Source organism: Giraffa tippelskirchi, chromosome 7, assembly GCF_054371585.1.
Source record: "Giraffa tippelskirchi isolate mGirTip1 chromosome 7, T2T-mGirTip1v1.2.pri, whole genome shotgun sequence".
Taxonomy (NCBI): domain Eukaryota; kingdom Metazoa; phylum Chordata; class Mammalia; order Artiodactyla; family Giraffidae; genus Giraffa; species Giraffa tippelskirchi.
The window spans coordinates 45,873,451-45,893,304 of NC_137281.1; the positions used below are offsets into that span (position 1 = coordinate 45,873,451).

Sequence of the window (19,854 nt, forward strand, 5' to 3'; positions counted from 1 at the left end):
AATAAATATATTCAATTATATTTTTTACTAATGCCTTTAAAAATTCAGCTATACTGAGGTATAATTGATACATAAAATTGTAAGATATTTACAGTGTACATTGTGGTGATTTGCTACATGTATATTTATGAAAGGTTTTCCCCCATCTAGTTAACTAATATGTTCATCACCTCAAATAATTATCCTTTTTTAATGAGAACATTTAAATTCTGTTCTCTTAGCAAATTTAAATTATACAATACCGTGTCATCAACTACAGTCAGCATGTTTTGCATTCAGTTCAGTCACTCAGTCGTGTCTGACTCTGCAACCCCAAGAACTGCAGCATGCCAGGTTTCCCTGTCCTTCACTAACTCCCAGAGCTTGCTCAAACTCTCGTCCATTGAGTCAGTGATGCCATCCAACCATCTCATCCTCCGTCATCTCCTTCTCCTCCTGCCTTCAATCTTTCCCAGCATCAGGGTCTTTTCCAATCAGTCAATATTTCCAATCAGGTGGCCAAAGTATTAGAGCTTCAGCTTTAGCATCAGCCCTTCTAATGAATATTCAGGGTTGATTTCCTTTAGGATGGACTGGTTGGATCTCCTTGCAGTCCAAGGGACTCTCAAGAGTCTTTTCCAACACCACAGTTCAAAAGCACCAATTCTTCGGCGCTCAGCTTTCTTTATAGTCCAATTCTCACATCTATACATGACCACTGGAAAAACCATAGCCTTGACTAGATGGACTTTTGTTGGCAAAATAATGTCTCTGCTTTTTAATATGCTGTCTAGGCTGGCCATAACTTTCCTGCCAAGGAGTAAGCGTCTTTTAATTTCATGGCTGCAATCACCATCTGCAGTGATTTTGGAGCCCCAAAAATTAAGTCAGCCACTGTTTCCACTGTTTCCCCATCTATTTGCCATGAAGTGATGGGACCAGAGGCCATGTTCTTAGTTTTCTGAATGTTGAGTTTTAAGCCAACTTTTTCACTCTCCTCTTTCACTTTCATCAAGAGGCTCTTTAGTTCTTCACTTTCTGCCATAAGAGTGGTGTCATCTGCAGATCTGAGGTTATCGATATTTCTCCCGGCATTCTTGATTCCAGCTTGTGCTTCCTCCAGCCCAGCGTTTGTCATGAGGTACTCTGCATATAAGCTGAATAAGCAGGGTGACAATATACAGCCTTGATGTACTCCTTTTCCTATTTGGAACCAGTCTGTTGTTCCATGTCCAGTTCTAACTGTTGCTTCCTGACCTGCATACAGATTTCTCAAGAGGCAGGTCAGGTATTCCTATCTCTTTCAGAATTTTCCCCAGTTTATTGCGATCCACACAGTCAAAGGCTTTGGCATAGTCAATAAAGCAGAAATAGATGTTTTTCTGGAACTCCCTTGTTTTTTTGATATTCCAGAAGATGTTGACAATTTGATCTCTGGCTCCTCTGCCTTTTCTGAAACCAGCTTGAACATCTGGAAGTTCATGGTTCACGTATTGTTGAAGCTTTCTTTGGAGAATTTTGAGCATTACTTTACTAGCTTGTGAGATGAATGCAAATTGTATGGTAGTTTGAGCATTCTTTGGCATTTCCTTTCTTTGGGATTGGAATGAAAACTGCCCTTTTCCAGTCCTGTGGCCACTGCTGAGTTTTCCAAATTTGCTGGCATGTTGAGGGCAGCACTTTCACAGCATCATCTTTTAGGATTTGAAATAGCTCAATTGGAGGAATGTTTACTGAATATCTATTATATACCAGGTACTATGTTAAACCCTTTTCTATATTAGCTCATTTAATTAGCATAATAATGTAAAGAAGGAGATACTATTATTACTTTCATTTCACTGATGGCAAATTTGAGACTTAGAGACATTTGGAAATAATGTCCAAAGTCACATAGCTGCATCTCGGCTGGTCAGGCTCTAGAGTGGGACTGTAAGTCACTATGCCACAGTCATATAATCATTATCATGATCATTATGGCTGCCCCTGTATGTCACGCCCTGTGCAAAGTGGCTTATGACTAAGATCAGCTCTACAGTTACATGTAGGATGTGCCAGTAGACATTCATAGGTAACTCCAACTCACTGCTAACAAATTCCTAGAGTCAATTATTGACACCTGAGCTGGACTCATCAGTGTGAGCATCAGAAGTGGTTAAGGTACCACATAAGCCTGGGCTGTCTTTTCCTTTGTGGCTGGGTTTGGTCACTGGGCACGGCTGATAAGGCTGTACTGCCGTCCCAGTGGGCAGAACAGAAGCTGCACATTTACCTGGTTCTCTGGAGGAGGCTCCTACTGTCCCTGAACTCACTGGCAAGGTAATCCAGAACTGACTGTTTCATCTTTGAAATTTGTAATTATTTTGCCTGATAGGCATTTCTGTCTTCACTTGGTAAATAGAGAATTTGAGATCCAGAAATTCAAAATGAGATGTCTAAGGCTATACAATTAGTAACTGATAGAGATGAAATTCATCTGGCCTGTCCAGTTCCGATCCTGGTGCTCATGTTATCCCCATTCCACTACTGCTCAATCATTATCAATATTTGAACATTTTCTCCTTTTATTTTCTTCCTTTTAGTACAACAGTAAGATGGAATTTAGAGGCTTTGTGAAAAACTGTTTTTCAGTCCCAAGATATATACATACATCTTCTATGTGAGAATCCAATAAGAATTAATTAAATAATGCCTTCATAGAAATTTCAACATTCTTTCCAAATTTCTCCTACAGAGGAACCTGGCTGACTAAAATTTACCAGTGTGACAATGGCACAGTTTGCAGCAGTGTTAGCAGATCTACTGATCATCAGAATTATCTGAGGAGCTTTGAAAAGAAGTTCTTATGCCTGGCCCACTCCAGAGTTTTGGCAAGGTTGGGTTAGAAGGAAGAAATCTGTAGAGATTTGATAAAGAGGTCAGAGCACTGGCCTATCAGCTTGGAGTCCTGGTTTCTATTAGGCTCTGTCAGTGACTTGCTTCACAACTTCAATCATGAAGTATCTTCTTCTGTGGTGGCCTTGGTCTCCTAACTACCAAATAAGGGAAATTGTTATAAATCAGAGGTTCCAAATTGGTTTCCTGTAAGATCCAGGCATACATGTTGTGTACTGTACACAGAGGCGATATTAAAAATACTTCATAAGTGTACTGCAAGCACTTTATGTTAACTCCTGCTAAAAGGTAAAGGGGTGTTGGCAGATCTTGAGCAAGGGTCCTCCTGCTAAGGGCTTCCCAGGTGGCAGTAGTGGTAAAGAACCCGCCTGCCAATGTAGGAGACATAAGAGATGCAGGTTCGATCCCTGGATTGGGAAGATCCCCTGGAGGAGGGCATGGCAACCCACTCTTGTATTCTTGCCTGGAAAATCCCAAGGACAGAGGAGTCTGGCAGGCTACAGTCCATAGGGTCGCAAATGACTGAAGCAACTTACTTAGCATGCTTGCACGCCTGTGAAAGGTGGGGGTGGGGTATTGGTTGATGATTTTTGAGCAAAGACCTGGAGCAGCTCTGGCAACAGTTTTAGGGGGACTTGGCTTCAGTAGATAGTAAATATTTTAGACTTTGCAAGCCACATACTGTCTCTATCACATATTCTTCTTTCTTTCCCTCAACTATTTAAAAATTTAAAAAACACTCTTAGTCATGTAAAAATATGTGGTGGGCTGGATTTGATGTTCAGGTATAACTTACTGACCAAGCTAGACTCTAAGTGATATATATTATTCATTGAACAAAAAAATATAAATATATGCCCTTTATGAAATTTTAATTCTAGTGTATATTTCATTCTCAGAAAAATCCATCATTGGTATCATATTTAGCTGTATTTTAGAAATAAGGGGACAAATTAATTTGTCCAAAATCACAGAGCTTGTAACAAGAGCTGGGCTGTGAACAAAGCTCTGACCCCAAAGAGTACACCTTTAATCCTCGTGTTTTACTCCCTGTCACTTGCTCTTCCCTTTTCTATGATGAATCCAGAACTTCTGGCTTCAAGTTAGTTAATTAAGCAAAGATGATGGAGAGTAGGTGCTGAAGAATTATGGTGAACAAGATAGCTGTGATTCTGTATTTGCATTGTGTTTGACGTCTTGGGAGGGAGAGAGATCCCAAGGAAGAAATATGAAGAGACAAAGAGTTAGGGCTAAACCCTGAAGAACTGTGATATGTAAAGCTGGGTGGAGAAGATGGTGCACCCAAAAGGCAGAGATTGAGAGATCATAGGAAAACCAGGAGAACATTCAGTCACAAAAGCCTGAATAGAGAGCTTTTTAAGAAAAATGGCAAACGCTTCTAAGAGGCCATGTCAAAGTGGGAATTAAAATGTAGCCATTGGATCGAGGAACACTGGGGCCCCTACCGTCTTTGGCAAGAGCTCATCTGGTGGGGTCGTGATGGTGAGGCCAGCTTGGGGTGGATTGAAGAAGAAATGGGGATGAGAGGAAACGGCAACACCTCATGTAGACAACGCAGATGCTTTTGAAGACTGACTGTGAAGAGGAGAGAAGGAATAGCACAGGTTTTGAGTCAATGTGCAGTATACTGTGTTTTCTTTGTTTTAAAGAGGATAGAGACTAAAGCATCTGTTTAATGTAACTCTCAACTGAAGAAAAATGCACAACTTACAAGCTGCGAGCTAAGTTTTATTCAGGGACCTTACTAAGTGAAGATTATGCTCAGGAGACAGCTTCTCAACTCTGATAACTGTTCCAGAGATAAGGGATGAGCCAGGATCTATTGAAGTTTTCTGCTAGTGAAACATCCTGTAGTCAGATATCAAAAGATTACTGCTAATCACAAAACCAGACATCTCAAGTTAATGATTTCAGTGGTTTTGTATGTATGGGAAGATGCAAGACTCTGAGGTCATTGAAATTATTCCTTAGATGTGCATTTGAACTATCTAGGTTCAGTATCCGAAGCACATAAAGCTTCCTATTTCTCTAGCCTGAATTCCACTCATGGTGCATCCTGGGAACAGGGCTGGGAAGCAGCCATAGTAGCTAATGGCTTGACTCTTGTTTACTGGAATGGTAGGAAACATTTCTGCCCACTATACCAAGATGGGGATGATGGAGATATAGGGCGGGAAGAGAACAATGGTGTTGATGGGTCCTTTAGAAGGATAAAAGGGTTGAGGCTCACAGAACAGAGGAGTGGGCCTTTCATGTATATTGGGAAGGCCTTCTTCCTCAACTGCAAGAGGGCAGAAAGAGGAGAGGCAGTGCTGCAGTAAGGTTTATGGATTTGGTAGATGGAAGATGAGAACATTTCCATCTGACGGCTTCTATTTTTCCTGAGAATTACATATTTCTCTAAGACCAGTATTATTTTTCCTGGGCCTACATGTCTGGAAGGATTGAGTTCAGTTTGCATAGGGGAAGAAGGGGAGACACTGAGCTGAGCTGAACACATGCAAATTGCCAACTACTCTTATTCTCGGCTTTTATCCTTTGTTGGAAATAATCCTTTTATGAGTTTGGCAGAAGAAATAAACTGTACTTGAAAAAGAAAGAAGCATGATGTTCAAAGCATGCTGTGCTCATGTCATCGAGCTGAACAGGATGACAGCACTTGGAATGTTTAAATTATTTATCAGAAGAAGTGAACCAGGTGTCTAACATTCAAGGCCTTAGCCAAAGATTTCTTATTTGAGTCAAATTTGCAAAACTCTAAAGGAATTCATCTGTAGCAAGAACAAAACCTTATACCCAAGCTAAGCATACACAGTCTGCATTGGACCATATAACTATGCTGCTCACAACTCAATCTGTCTGCCACAGAGATCAACTCATTGGCAGCTGAAAAATGAAATATCCTTGCTGAATTCAAAAGTGACTTCTGTTAATATTAACTCCCTGGAGAATCAAACACTGAAGGCTAGTTCCTTATATTTTTCAGATCACCTAAACTGAACTCCAATTCTTTAGATATAAAAATAGAAAAAAATCAAAATGAGTTTTATGTTCTCACTCATTATTGTTTCTCAATTTTAATGTAAGAAGTGTAAGGCATAAAGAATAAAGCTCCCAGGAATTAAAGGGACAGGGGCTTTAGCCATGTGAATCATTGAGTCTGGAGGTTGGAGAGGACCTCAGAGGCCCTCGACTGAACCTTTTTTCACGATGCAAGAGTCCCCTCTTCATCAGCCTCAACATACCTGTCAGCATTGGTCTTATGTTGAGACCAACATAAGAGACCTTATATGAGACCTGAGGTGCACTCACACCACTGCAATCCATTTTTCTTCATGTGAAGTGATTTCAGTTTTCCTATAACTCACTAATCATGTGCTGTTAAGTTCTATGGAGCAAGTTGAATCCACTTTATAGATATCTTGGCCTTCCTGCAGTACAACAGAGCAATTAGGAGCATGGGGCTATGAATTATTCAAATGTGAGTTTGAGTTGCATCCCAGCCTTTACTGGTGGTGTGATTTTAGGCAAGTTATTTCTTCTCTCAGAGTATCAGTTTCACATTCATAAAATGACATGATTCTACTACTATTACCAAATGCAAATTCATGGGCCTAATGCACAGTGAGGCCAAACAAACCAATATGTTGGAGTCTGGAGCAGAGAAAGGTTTTTCAGAGGGTTATGCAAGGAGAACTGTGGGTTCATGCCCACCACCACCCCAAACTCCTCAAAGGATTTCAAGAAAATATTTTTAAAGGCCAGGTGAGGGGGGCAGTTACAGGGTATGTATTCAACTCAGCCATAGTTCTCCGAGTGGTTGATGGTGAGGGAACAAGGTGGTGTCACAGGGGTTACCATTATCAACCTTTAGGCTCCAGGAAGTTTGGAGGTTATGGGCATCAAGTAGTTAACATTTTCCACTTGGTGTGTGTGGCGGCGGGGGTTGACATCTGTAAAAGATCTCAGGAAATATGCATCAAATACTATTATCTACGTACTTCAGAGAGAAGCTGAAGCAGAGAATGTGGGGAAAGGATCTGCCCCGGGAAGGCCTCATTAGGTCATGCTGAGTATCAGGTTCTGCCTTCCTAGGGCTGTTGTCCTCAAGTCTGTAGTGAACATGATCATAATACAGTGCTCTGAATTCAGGGATTCCACATCTTTTTAGTAAATTCATCATTTCCCTGTTGAATGACCTTGGGAAAGCTATGTCATCCCTTGGTGCATCTGCTTTCTTATGCACAAAATACTTCATAGGATTGTTCTGAGGTTAAATGTAAACTTCTTAGAGCCATTTCTAGCACTGTTGCAGAAACCAGTACTCAAAAAACCGAGTACCACACTCAGAGAGTTGGAGAACTCAGGTTTATTACGCTGGTGGGCCCAGAGGAGCTAACACTCCAAGCTCTGAGCCCCAAACAAAGGGGATTACAGAGTTTCTATAGACAGACTGTAGTGGGCAACACTAGCTGCTAATAGGCTGGTTTAAACTAAAGGGTTTCGTGCACACGGGAACAGTGGTCAAGATGGGGAGGGGGATGCCTGACCTGGACAGGCATGATTAAGCAGGTTTGCAGGGGCTGGGTGATTGCAAAGAGCAGGACAAGGGTGAGTGAGATAAACTCCAGTTCCTAGTATTGCAAGTTCCCACTTTCTGAGACTACGTGACCTACATGACCCAGACTTTGCAAGGGGCAAGATGAGTTACAGAGGCAGAAAGAGGTAAAATTTTAACTTTTCCTCTTCATTCCCCCGTCTTTATGCTTCTATCACTTGTTGTAGAAAGCATCATCTCATGTTTCGGTAGGACATTCGGAGCTCCCCATCGTTTAGGGGGCTATGTTGAGCTATTACCATTTGTAACTTTATGGATTCAATCCGAGAGGTTATGAACTGGGTAACTACACTGAGAACACAGGGCCAAACAAGAGCGCCACAAAGAAGATGAAGAGAGGACGGGTGAAAGGGAGAAGCCACGGCGCCCAGCTCCAGATATTGCTCCAGTTACCCCAGGAATTCGCTAGTTCCTCTCTCCTTTTCATGATTCGTTCCCTTAGCTGTTGGGCCATGTCCCTGACTATTCCTGATTGGTTTACATAAAAGCAACATTCTTCATGTAAGAAGAGGCAGAGTCCTCCCTTTTCAGCTGTCAGTAGGTCTAGCCCTCTCCTAGTTTATAAAACCACCTCAGCCAGGGAGTCTAGTTGGTCCTGCAAGGCCATTAAAGATTTGGCCACTCTCTCAAAGTTGTCTGTAAAGTCTTTGGATAGTGTATGGTAAAAGATGGTTGATGAAGCAATTCCTCCTATTCCCAAACCTATCCCACCCATGATTCCTAGACCAACTAGTAGAGGTATAAACTGGATGGCTCTTTTTGACCACATATGTGCTGTCAGAGGTACGTTGAGTGTCTGGTTGTTAGGGACAATATTCATCTAGGGAGTGAGGAAAGCTAAGGTGCAGATACCCATCCAATTGACTGGTAGACATAAGTAAGCATCTGTCCCACAAACAAAGAAAAGGTTTCTGTGGGGGAAGCACCATATTGTGTTTGTGGGAGAATGACTGGGCCGCTCATCTTTAAAGTTTGATTACATTGGTTCCTGGCTAAATTGCCTACAAGTTCAGTTCCTCTATCATTTGAAAAGCATTCTGGAGCCTTTTGAATTAACTCAATTGTCCTTAAGACTGCCCCTGGTAAGGATGGATCTTAGGATTTCCCATGGCTGTTACATTATTTAATGGTACTGGTGTAGCTAAGTACCATGGAGCTCCTAAGGATAAGCAAAGCCAGCTATCCCTGGCCAGCTGGAGGTTGGTGTCATTAAGAAGAAGATGAGTTGCATTGAGAACCTGGTACAGATGAGGGTCTAAGGGGGAGTTAACTCTGTAACCTGGGTTATGCTGCCAACAGGCAGAGCCTGATTTTTTAGGGCAGAGTTGGTCCGTGATTTTGTTTGCATTATTGTCCCTGTCCAGTAGGTTTTTCCATTTATTTGACAGACACCTGTTCTGGGTTGTAACATCTGTGTGGCATTTGCGGGTAGACAGAGGCACAGGGGCATGATGGCAATGCCATGGTGTCAGGAGACCGCCTGGGGTTTGGATCTTCTGGTGGGGGAAAGGCAGCGGCAGCAGGAGGCATAACCGGAAAACATTTTTGGCCCCCAGGCCCCTGGATATATATACCTGGATATATATCGCATGGTTATGAAGGCAGTAGGTGATCAGCCTATAGGATTGGCTATCTATACATTGTTCTAGCTGATGGTTAAGTAAGCAATTTTCCAAGGGTTGACTGTAATGTTGACAGGTGCATGATGGATAAAGAACAACACCATCTGTTACAGCAAGGAACACCAAAAGGCTGCGAAGCAGCCTCCACATAACAGATAACTGAACACAAGCAAAAGGTTTTCTCCCCATCTTTGTGCTGTCACAGCTATAGCAACTGAGCCTATCATGAAGGGGGGTCAGCTATACTGTGGAGCAATTTAGTTAGTAGGAAGAATCAATCATAAGAGACATCTAATAAGAATGAGGCTTCTCATTACAGTGAGATAATAGACAGCTAACTGCAGCTTCTGACCCAAATCCCAGTCCTGAGGTGTGACTGAAGCTAGTCCTGTAGTGAAGAGCACAGCGATAATACCTCTCAGGGATAGAGTCCAGGGTTGACAATGAAAATCCATTGATATTTTGATAGCTGGATCCTCAAGCTTCCGCCATGTGTTGACCAGCCAGCTGCTTGAGTGTGGCTGGAGCAAGGCTGAAGAATCCTCAAGCTTCTGCCATGCATTGACTAGTCAGCTTCTGGAGTGACTAGAGCAGGGCTCAGTGTCTTTTGTGGGTGAGGGCTGTTGTTTTTGGAACCAGATCTTGGGATTTTGGGGATCCCAAACCGTTTTCCACGTGTCCTCATTACAGGAAGCCACTGTCTCCTTGACTCTGGTGTGGTGGATCCAAGGGATGTTGCCTGTAATTTTAACAGCAGTAGGGGTTGCCAGGACAACTGTGTGAGAACCTGTCCAAACTGGCTGAAGTGGTTCCTTTTTCCAATCCTTAACCCGTACCTCATCTCCTAGCTAATAGGGATGAACCCAATTGCCCAAAGGAATAGGTGTCCTTCCTAAGGTTTCTTGGGCGATATGGTGGAAGACTTTTCCCAGGGCCTGGAGGTGTTAGGACATCTCCAGTTCAGCTAGTTTTGGGGGGTTTCCATTGAGTTTTCCTATCACTGGGGCCGTTCTCCCATATAAGATCTCAAAGGGAGAATAGCCTTAGGACCTCAGGGTGTATTGGGCTTGGAGTAAGGCTAGGGGTAACATGTCAACCCAAGATAACTGGGTCTCCTGACAGAGTTCAGCTAATGTAGTCTTGACAGCCTGATTCATGCATTCAACCTTCTCTGAGCTCTGTGGCCTATAACCAGTGTGAAGCTTCCATTTGATTCCCAGTGTCCTGGATAAAGTTTGAATTATCTCAAACACAAAAGCTGGCCCATTGTCAGACCCTATGAAGAGAAGCAGCCCGTATCTGAAGATTATGTCTCTAAGGGAGGCCTTGGCCATTTCTCACACCCATTCAGTGCGTGTGGGGTAGGCTTCAGCCCATTCCGAGTAGGTGCAAACTACCACAAGTAAATACTTACAGCCCCTATAGAGCTTGACTTCAGTAAAGTCCACTTCTTGATCTTCAAAGGGCAGTGTCCCAACTGTCTGCACCCCTGGGCTGGGTCTTGGTCCTTGGCTGGCATTGTTTTGTGCACAAGTCACACATCTAGCACACAGGGCTGGGAGCTTAGGAATGAAATAGTAGCAGCTCAGTAAACTCTCCAGTGCGGTTTTTTCTAAATGAGTTGTCTCATGATGTTGTTTTACCAGCTGGACTGCTACACTGCTGGGGACAAAGAGTCTTCGGTCTGGGACCTTCCTCCAGCCCTCTTTTTCTTTTATTCTTCCCTCATTTAGAGCCCATTGATCTTCTTCCTTGGTGTATCTTGGGGGAGGAGTCAATTCTGGGGCCAAGAGGACCTTAAAGATTGACTCGGGGCCCACTGTGGGGCTCGGTTGGGTCGCTGCCTCCTTGGTTGCCTGGTCAGCCAATTGATTTCCTTTGTTGATTGCATCAGTTCCTCGCTTATGGCCTTTACAATGAATGACTGCCACTTGGGAAGGCTTCCAGACTGCTCCTAACAGCTGAAGATTTCTTTTTTGTTTTTAATCTCCTTTCCTCCTGCTGTCAATGGTCCCCTTTCTTTATAAATGGCTCCGTGTACGTGTGAAGTAGCAAAGGCATACCTTGAATCAGTAAAGATGTTGACTTGTTTCCCTTCGGTGTGCCTTAGCGCCTGGGCGAATGCCCATAGCTCAGCCCATTGTGCTGACCTCCTTGTGGCCAGGCCTCAGCCTTCACTCTCTTGTCAGTTGTTGTTATGACATAGCCTGCTTTGCGCTGCCCATCTTGGATGAAACTGCTTCCGTCAGTGAACATTTCCAGTTCTGGGTTCTGGAAGGGGATGTCCATCAGGTCCGGCCTGCTCGAGTAAATCTCATCTATGACCTCTTCACAGTTGTGATCAGGGGTTCTCGCTTCCATAGGTAAAAAGGTGCTGGGGTTCAGTATCCGCACAGTCTCAAGTTGGACCTGTAGGTTTTCCCAAAGCAGTCCTTGATAGTGAGTCATCCTGGAGTTGGTCAGCCACTTATGTCCCTGGCTGTTCATCAGGGCAGTAACAGCACGGGGAACCTTTACATTTATATTTTGCCCTCGAGTAAGCTTATCTGCTTCTCTGACCAAAACCACAGTGGGAGCTAATGCCCAGAGGCCTGGCGGCCATCCCGCAGCCACTGGATCCAGTCGTTTGGACAGGTATGTGACTGGGCACTGCCATGGCCCAACTGTTTGTTGGACCCTAGTGCAGTGTGACTTTTCTCACCTACAAAGAGGTTGAAGTCCCATGTCACATCTGGCACCCTAATGCTGGAGCGTGGGTCAAGAGTCTCTTTATCTCCTCAAAGGCCTTCTCCCGTTCAGGTTCCCACTCCAGGGGGTCCTTACCAGACCCTGCTGTGGCTTTAAACAAAGGCTTGGCAATTTCAGAGAAATCCAGTATCCAGATCTGGCAGAATCCAGCAGCCCCGAGGAACTCACGGACTTCTTTCTTGGTGTTCGGCTGAGGTATTGAACAGATGGCTTGCTTCCTCTCATGTCCAAGCGCCCGATGCCCTTTTGAGATGACAAACCCCAGGTACTTGACCTCCTGTCTGCAGATCTGAGCCTTTTTCCATGATACCTTGTACCCTGTGATGGACAATAGAGCCAACAGGGCTTTGGGCCTCTCCAGCAGTCCCCTTGGGTGGGGGTGGCTAGCAACAGGTCATCCATGTACTGCAGCAGGGTGCAGTTTAAAGTTTCTCCGGGAAAGGCAGCAAGGTCCGCAGCCAGGGCTTCACCAAACAGGGTAGATGAGTTTTGGAAGCCTTGGGGCAGTCGAGTCCAAGTCAGCTGTGTCTTTATCTCAGTGTGTGGGTCTTCCCATTCAAAGGCAAACAATGGCTGGTTGGCTGGTGACAGCTGGAGACAGAAGAATGTGACTTTGAGATCAAGGCATGTGAACCAGCTTGCCTGAGCGGGTAAGAGACTCAAGAGAGTGTAGAGATTTGGGACCACTGGATGGATGGTGATCACTGCACTGTTGATGGCGCAGAGGTCCTGGATGGTAGCAGTTCCCTTCAGATTTTTTGACTGGTAAGAGCAGATGTTCCAAGGAGACTGACATTTAATTAGGATCTCGGCATCTCAAAGGCGCTGGAAGTGGTCCCAAATTCCCAGGCATGCCTCGCATGATACTGGATATTGTTTTTGTCTAACAGGAGTGGCTCATGGCCTCAGGTCCGCTACAATGGGGGCATGGTTTTTGGCCAAACCTGGGGGCCTCTTCTCTGTCCAGACATCAGGGAATTCTTTTAGCAGGCTGGGGGGATTTATTTGTTCCCTTCCTGAGGAATAGAGACACCACTCATCTTCCCTGGGCACGGTCACAGCCAACATCAGAGCTGATTGGCTCCCCAAGGTGAGGCTCACAGGTTTTCTGGGGGCAAAGGAGATTTGTGTCCCCACTTTTGTCAGTAAGTCTCTACCCAGCAAGGGAATGGGGAATTCTAGTAAGTACAGAAATTCATGTGTCACCAGATGGCCCCATAGCTGACATGAACAGGCCTTGCAAAATGAGTGGGCTGTCATGTCCCCTGTGGCCCCAACTATAGGTGCTGTTCAGCCTGTGAGGGGAACCACAGGTGTGGTTACCATGGAGTGTTCAGCTCCAGTATCCACTATAAAAGTCATTGATTGGCTCCCTACTTTCATCGTGACCCTGGGCTCCCAGGGGTCCAGGATCAGGGAGCCCGGTCTTCCCTAGTCTGATTCTGCTCCAGCCAGGCTGATAAGGTTTTGGACAGCCAGCTCAGGCTGGTACCTTTCTTTGTTGGGTTGACTGAACTTCTTCGACCCTTTCGATGTCCCTCTGCGATGGGGGCGCTCATTCCTCCGGTGTCCAGTCTCTGCAATGGGCGCACTGGTCATAGTGTAGTGGTGGTCTCTTCTTAGTTTCCCCTTTCCACGAGGGAATAGTCTGTCTCACTGGATCTGAGCTCCTCAATGCTGGTGCTAGCCGGGCTGCTTTCTGTTTCACTTTTTCTGAGTGGTTGGGCCACAAATACCCTACTCTGTCCCTGTCTGTTCATGTAAAATCTTGCCCATGGGGGCAGGGTCTGTGCTATTAGAAGCCAGTAGTCTATGAATGGAAACTGATCTGGATGTCCTGGAGTCCCAGCGACTACCAGGTGCACTGTTTGGACAGGGGCAGGTCAAGAGTGCCCTCTGGCGGCCATCCAACGTCAAAGGCTGGCGAATCGAGCTCACATAAGTTATGACGCTTCCTGGGGATCATCTTGACTCCGTAATCTCCTACAAAGCCTTTCTTAAAGTTCTTTATCATGCAATCTAAAACTGTTGGCTTAGAGGAATTTCCCCCCATGTTGACAAGTGTAACCTACCTGGCAGGGTTTTGAGGAAACCCTAATCTCATATGTCGGTTCAAGGAGTCAGTTGACAGAAGAATAACCAGTAACCAAAAATTTCTCCGATTCAATCGACATGGGTTTGAGTAAACTCTGGGAGTTGGTGATGGACAGGGAGGCCTGGCGTGCTGCAGTCCATGGGGTCGCAAAGAGTTGGACACAATTGAGCGACTGAACTGAACTATTTCTCCCTCCCTGTGTATGCTGCCCTGAGTCAGTGGCGCAAAGAATAACAAGGGTGGGTGCCCCCTCAAAAGAGAAGGCCATTCAGGCTCCCGCTTAGCTGCATCCCCAGGGGGAACTTAGGTGCCTCTTAGCATCGACAGATCAATATAAACCCCCGATCTGGTTCTGTCTCTCAGGGAGGGACCCAGAGGGAACTTAGGTGCCTCTTAGCGTTGACAGATAAGTATAAACCCCTGATCTGGTTCTGTCTCACAGGGAGGGACTGGGGCCCCCAGAGGCAGACATTGTCTTGAGCCGGATGAGGTCACCAAGGAACCGCAAGCTAAATCCCACTCAGACTCTGTAGCCACGAAGGCCATGAAGTCACACAATCAAGCCTGAAGCGCAAGCAAATCAAGCCGCACACTCATTCACATTCATTTTTCCGTCCGCCTGGCCCCTCTCCTGAGGGAGATTTAAGATCCTGTTAGCACTGGCAGGTCGGTATAAACCCCTGACCCACACCAGCCTCACAGGGAGGGATCAAATCCCCCAGAGACTGGCACCACCTTTCAGCCTTATGAGGGTGTCACAGAACCGCAGGTTTTGGACCTTCTCAGGCTCCGTAGTCCTAAGACTGTGGCGCTCACTTTCACTTCCTCCAATCAGCAATTATGCATACACAATCACTCAGAGGTTATCACAATGCCTCCCTTTTCCCGAGTCCCCAGGTCTCCCTATCTGGTGCCCCCTTCCTGGGAGCCCAAGGAGGTGATCAGTCTCCTCTTCTAGCCATTGGGGTAGGTTCCTGCCTGGGGACCGGCCCCGGGGCCTTACCTTATCCTGTGGCTGTTCCTGGTGAGTTGGTCCATCCCTCCAAAGAGTCCAGTCTGGGCTCAGCCATCCGGAGAGTCAGAACGCCAAGCTGGAAAGAAAACCCAGAATACCGTCAGGAGGCGCGCGTCCTCGTTCGGCTGGGGGCTCCTCTGCTCCGACCCGGCCGAGCCACCAGTCCAGAGGCTCAAGGGGCCAGCACGGTTGAAATCTCACTGGGGCCTCCAGAAACGTTGTAGAAACCAGAACTCGAGAAACCAAGCACCACAGTTGGAAAGTTGGAGAATTCAACTTATTATGCTGGCGGGCCCAGAGGAGTTAACACTCCAAGCTCTGAGCCCTGAACAAAGGGGTTACAGAGTTTTTATTCATGGACAGGCATGATTAAGTAGGTTTGCAGGTTTGCAGGGCCTAGGGCGATTGCAAAGAGCAGGACAAGGGTGAGTGAGATAAGCTCTAGTTTCTAGTATTGTGAGTCCCCACTTTCTGAGACCTACGTGATCTAGACTTTGCAAGGAGCAAGCTGAGTTACAGAGGCAGAAAGAGCAGGAGGTTATGTAAAAATTTTAATTTTTCCTCTTCATAATGACTAGATAAATGCAAATCAAAAGTTCAATGAGGTAAGCACTCACATTCATCAGATTGTCCACCTCTAAACATCTTAAAGAATAAATGCTAGAGAGAAAGGAACCCTCCTGCACTGTTGTTCACAATGATACTTAGGAGAACGTGTGGAGGGTCACTTAAAAATAACACACAAGTGTTGCTGGCCAAAATCTTGGCTTTCTCTGTCCACCAAAGCTGAATTAAAAAAATATGGAGACCGAACTTGGTGGAAATAGAAAGGTGGCTTTAATCCTCAGCCGGTGGAGAGGGGAACACAGTAGACTCATGCCCCAAGAACTGCCCCCCTCCCCCACCCTGCCATGAGGAGTCTAGGAGCTTATATAAGGCAAGGACTTGCAGTGAGGGGTTGGTGAGGAGGAACAGATGTGTTAGAACCTTCTCAAAAACAGTCATAGGCTGGCATCAGTAACCCAGTAATTGAGTCTAGCAGTTCCATGCCTCTGCAGCCTTCTTTCTGATGTGTAACTACAAGGGGAAGGGTGCTGTAAGGGTAAGCAAAGGACAATAGGTGTGAAGTGTAGCTCCTGCAGAGTTAGGGGGCAGAAAAGCAAACTAAGTTACAGACATGCAGAGTTAGGAGTTAACTAAAGTAAAAATACTTTGGCCACCTGATGAGAAGAATTGACTCATTGGAAAAGACCCTGATGCTGGGAAAGATTGAAGGCAGGGGGAGAAGGGGACGACAGAGGACGAGATGGTTGGATGGCATCACCAACGCGATGGACATGCGTTTGAGCAAGCTCCGGGAGTTGGTGATGGACAGGGAAGCCTGGTGTGCTATAGCCCATGGGGTCGCAAAGAGTCAGACACGACTGAGTGACTGAGCCGAACTGAAAGTAAAAAAAACTAGGGATGCACAGGCGTGCTCACTGTTCTCTTTATCTTCTTTGTTCTCAGGAAAGAAAAGAAAAAAACTCACTCCTCTTTTTTTTTTTCCTTTTCACTGCAACAAATTCCCCCATCATTTTATTTCCTCCATATCAATGGAGAAAGGGACATAGGTGTCATTCTTGTTCTTGTCTAGCTGAGGACAAAACCTCAGTTTTGCTCTGTTTGACAATCACCAGCTGTTCAGCCCAGGGGCCCATCTATCTCCTATTTCAACTTTTCCTTGAGAGACGTGAACCCCAAGAAATCTTCATTGGGGTGATGAGGGACAGAAGGTCAATCTTTCGTAACTTCTTCAGTGCTGACATGGGACTCAGAGACCCTATCTAATCAGGGTCGTGGAGCTCTTGCCCTGTTTTGTTAGGGGGCCCCAGAGTGACTTTTGTGGTTATTGCCACAGGATCTTGCTTGGAGGAGAGGCTGTAATCTCTTTGGGGGTAGTGTGTTTTCTCTCCGAATCATTATTATCTTGATGTAAATCTGTTGTTATCAGTAGGAGACAAGTCTTAACAGGTAGTTTAAGAAAACAGAGGCCATATACACAATGGAATATTACTCAGCCATTAAAAAAAATACATTTGAATCGGTTCTACTGAGATGGATGAAACTGGAGCCCATTATACAGAGTGAAGTAAGCCAGAAAGAAAAACAACAATACAGTATACTAATGCATATATATGGAATTTGAAAGATGGTAACGATAACCCTATATGCGAGACAGAATAAGAGACACAGATGCATAGAACAATTTTATGGACTCTGAGGGAGAAGGTGAGGGTGGGACGTTCTGGGAGAATAGCTTTGAAACATGTATATTATCATATGTGAAACAGAACACCATTCCATGTTCGATGCATGAGACAAGGGCTCAGGGCCGGGGCAATGGGATGACCCAGAGGGATGGGATGGGGAGGGAGGTGGGTGGGGGGTCCAGGAAGGGGAACACATGTAAACCCATGGCTGATTCATGTCAATGTATGGCAAAAACTATTACAATATTGTAAAGTAATTAGCCCCCAACTAAAATAAATAAATTTATAAAAAAAAAAAGAAAGAAAACAGAGGCCATAGATCAGTAAAAGAGTTATTGTAACTAGAGGTCAAAGAATGAGTAAGAACCAAGGTACGTTTGATGACGATTTTGATTGTGGTCCAGATAGGGTCAATGCTTGGGTCACCCTGTCCAAAGGGATGGAGCCATTAGGACTCAGAAATAGTTGGAGGAATGACAACCTGAACGTTGATAGACAAATTAGAAAAAATTAAGCCTGAAATTGAACCTGAATCCTAATTTAGACTTAACACTTTGAGGGGACTTGTACAAGCCAGGTAGCCAGTTGTCTAGGTTTATCTATGTAGATCTTAACCTTTAATCCTTTAATGTGGCTATTGGTCATTACACATTTTGTTTTCTTGTCAACATATGATCCAGAGCAATTTCCTTGTCTAAACATATAACAGTTATAAGAGACCTTTAAAAAGTAAGATTGTAGTCACTCGCTGCTAGCAGACTTGGTTTTCAGAATGGCTGATGGCATCCTAAGTCTGACACAGCTCAGAAAACTCAAGTTCTCAACAATACAAGGACGTATCTGAAATCACACCATAGTGTCACCTAGTTATTTCCATAGCTACTCTATTTTGACTTTAATTGTAAATGTTTTTCTTAATAGCCCAAGGGGCTGTCACTGTCAGTGATGTTAGTGTTTCTCTAGGTTTGAGAAGATACAAGAATCAGGGGTCATAAAAATCTCCTCCCCAAAGTATCTAACTATCTGAAGGCCTCTTCTGCAGTTTTTTTTTTCAGAGCACAGAGTGCCTCATTCCTAATTTCCACCCTGAACTCCTTTCAGAGGGTGTTGAAGGTCAGCGGCTTCAGTGGCCATGATTTAACCTTTGTAGAGGTAGATGGCAGAGCCCCTTTAGGGTCATGAATCTGACCATAGTTTGGGGGCTTACATGACCATTTTGTCACACACTTGGTAATGTAAGGGACAACACTTTTTAAATTTTTTTAGATTAATTAATTTATTTTCATGGAATATAATTACTTGACGATATTGTGGTGGTTTTCCCCATACATAGACATGAATCAGCCACGGGTGTACATGTGTCCCCCATTCTGAAACCTCCTCCCACCTCTCGCCCCATCCCATCCCTCTGGGTTGTCCCAGAGCACCAACTTTGAGTGCCCTGCTTCATGCATCGAACTTGCACCGGTCATCTATTTTACATATGGTAATATACATGCTTCAGTGCTATTCTCTCAAATCATCCCACCCTTGCCTTCTCCCACAATGTCCAAAAGTTTGTTTTTACATCTGTGTCTCTTGCTGCCTTGCATATAGGATCATTTTACCATCTTTCTAAATTCTATACATATGCGTTAGTATACTATATTGGTGTTTTTCTGACTTACTTCACTTTGGTTCGGGACAACACTTTTGAAAGAGGCAATATAGAAAACAATATAGCTAGCAATAATAATAAGGTCATCAGTAAGAACTAAAGTCAAGCACTTCCATTATGTATAGATCAATATATACCTAAGTCATCTGATTTAGTTTGTTCCATACCAATCCTTATTTTTTAGGGAAACTATATACTGGCATTGTCCATAAGGCACTCAGCCTAGTTTTCTAGTGTTATTAGACTGATTATCCTTAGTATGATTTAATTGTTCCCATTATAGAGGAGACTTTAAATAGGTGCAAAGTATAGCTCCTGAAGAGTAAGGGGGCAGGAAAGCAAACTTAGTTACAGACATGCAGAGCTAGGAATGGCTAAAAAAAAAAAAAAAAAAACTAGGAATATTCAGGTCTGCTCACTGTTCTCTTTATCATTTTTGTTCTCAGGAAAGGGAAAGAGAAAAGCTCATTTCTCTCTCTCTTTTTCTCTTTTTACTTCAACAAATTCCTCTTTACTCCCTTTTCACTGCAACACAAGTACCTTAGGACCCAGGAGTCCCACAGCTGGGCATAAACCCAGAGAAAATTTTTAAAAAAATATAAGACATGGGAACCCCTGCAATCTTGGCCCAACAAGATACAAGAGTCTAGTCTGGGAAGCAAGCTAAACGTAGAAATTAGAGATGAATGGAAACAGAGGATGAGGCACTTGTACACAATGCAGTCTTTCTCAACGATAAGGAAATCGGAAATGCCAAGTCCAGCCACAGGAAGTAAAGGAGAGATGATGATTCCGAGTGCAGTAAGGGAGACAGGGAGAGACGAGTATCATGTGCTGTTACCTCCAGGTGTAATCTAATAATGGATACAAATGAAGTTCGTTCCCAAAGAGACACAGCCTCACAGACTTAGAAAAGAAACTTCTGGTCACCAAGAAAATCAAGATGCAGTAG

At 44.5% G+C, this 19,854-nt stretch overlaps 1 protein-coding gene across 6 annotated transcripts in view; it reads right to left on the reverse strand.

The window, feature by feature from the left end:
* The window catches only part of DRC4 (dynein regulatory complex subunit 4), a 123,189-nt gene that overhangs the window by 61,725 nt on the left and 41,610 nt on the right, over positions 1–19,854 (reverse strand). For 3 of the 6 annotated variants that reach the window (XR_014059047.1, XR_014059046.1, XR_014059050.1), the window contains exon 12: positions 14,982–15,069. The gene's annotated coding sequence lies outside the window, so the exon portion shown is untranslated. Of the gene's footprint in view, positions 1–9,430; positions 9,875–14,981; positions 15,070–19,854 lie in introns of those variants that run through there. The other 3 variants (XR_014059048.1, XR_014059053.1, XR_014059051.1) reach the window with 2 other exon arrangements.